We start from the raw sequence: 1,721 nt of genomic DNA, 5'->3' as shown, positions 1-1,721 counted from the left end.
TCATCATTTACCCAGAATGCTTTGTGTGTAAATAAAATAGCCCCATCTGTGTTAAAATGTATTTTTAAAAATTTACAAAACTAAACAGCCTACAGTATTTTTACAGTCTTTATTTACTGTTAAATTAAATGTTTATCAAATAAAGTCTAATGTTACAACTAATCAGGGATCCCTTTAAACACATCGTCAGATTTAAAACAATCAACACAATCAGGAACAGTTCTTTGATTCCATGTTTGATCAGGGAACATTGTACGATATCGATGAAATGATTGAACTTTGTTAACACCTGTTCTCAGAGACATGAGCCGAGTTAAACCCAGTCCTGTTTGGATCTTCAGTGGGTCACAGAAAGTTGGACTTTTTACACAATCACAGATTCAGATGCAGGATTTTTTTAAACTTCACCCACTCAGAGGGTCCAGCAGGAAACATGAAGAAGTTTGAGTCTGGACTTTCAGAGTAAGAGTCTAATCTCCTTCCTGGTTTTATTTTTCTGCTGGACTCAGAGGCAACACGACCTCTGCTCTGGTTATTTCATCTGTCACGTCTAAAATTAGCAGGACAGTTGAGTCGACCCAGAAGCACACCTGTCAGAGAGGTTTCTATTCCCAGAACTTCCAAATATGGTCAGACTTCCTGTTTGAGCTGCTCACAGATAAAACCCAACCGTTTCAGCTTCAACATTTCCTCCGTTTACCTGCATCATGTCGTCCTCTACCTGCTGCTCTGACCTCTGACCTCCAACCTAACCCCAACCCTGCATGTGCCAAAGATCATCAGGCCCCGCCCTCAACATTACACAAGCCGTCAGAGCTCCTCCCCCTGAATTTCAACAAGTATACCAGCTAAACATTAATCATGTCAGTTGTTTACATCACATAATCCTGGAGAGAAAAACCTCCTGATTATCAAATAATTTGAGAGAAATCCACATAAAAATCTATAAAACTGATTAAAATTATTATAAAATCCTGATTGTAAACAGATTAACTAAAAATCAAACATACGTAAAAAAAATCTACAGAATAAAGTAATCTGATATTAAAATCTGAAATATAAGCTTTACAGAAGGATGGAGGCAATGAACAGCAAAACACAAAATATTAGCTCATAAAATGTGACAAAATAATAAAATAACTGAACAAACAAAACAAAACGCGATCAGAACGTCTGAGAAACTGCAGAAATTTTCTGTAAATAAAGAATTCAGTCAAAAACTGAAGTGTTTTTTTTAATAAAACTGAGGGTTTGAGCTGAAGGAACAAAAAGTTTCAGAAACAACTCAGAGGACGAGGCGACTTGTTGAGCAACTCAGTCCTTTCAGAATAAAATAATATAATAATTCACATTAGTTTGAAAATCCAAACAGGAATCAATAAGATCAACAAATAAAAACTAAAGTTCCGAGGAGAGTTAATGAAACCTTACCGGATCAGTGTGGTGAAGGAGGTGAAGAGGAGAAAACGGGAAGGGACAGAGGAGGAGGAGGAGGAGGAGGTGCAGATGGTACCAACAGCTGACCCCCAAAATAACTCACAGGATCAGCTGATGAGGATCAGAACTGGACCAGAAGAACTAAAGTCAGTTTGTTCCTAAAGTATATACAGGTGCTGGTCATAAAATTAGAATATCATGAAAAAGTAGATTTATTTCAGTAATTCCATTTAAAAAGTGAAACTTGTATATTATATTCATACATTACATACAAACTCATATAT

This window comes from Austrofundulus limnaeus, unplaced genomic scaffold (assembly GCF_001266775.1).
Source record: "Austrofundulus limnaeus strain Quisiro unplaced genomic scaffold, Austrofundulus_limnaeus-1.0 Scaffold1705, whole genome shotgun sequence".
Classification (NCBI taxonomy): domain Eukaryota; kingdom Metazoa; phylum Chordata; class Actinopteri; order Cyprinodontiformes; family Rivulidae; genus Austrofundulus; species Austrofundulus limnaeus.
Note: the sequence above shows the minus strand (reverse complement) of the source record.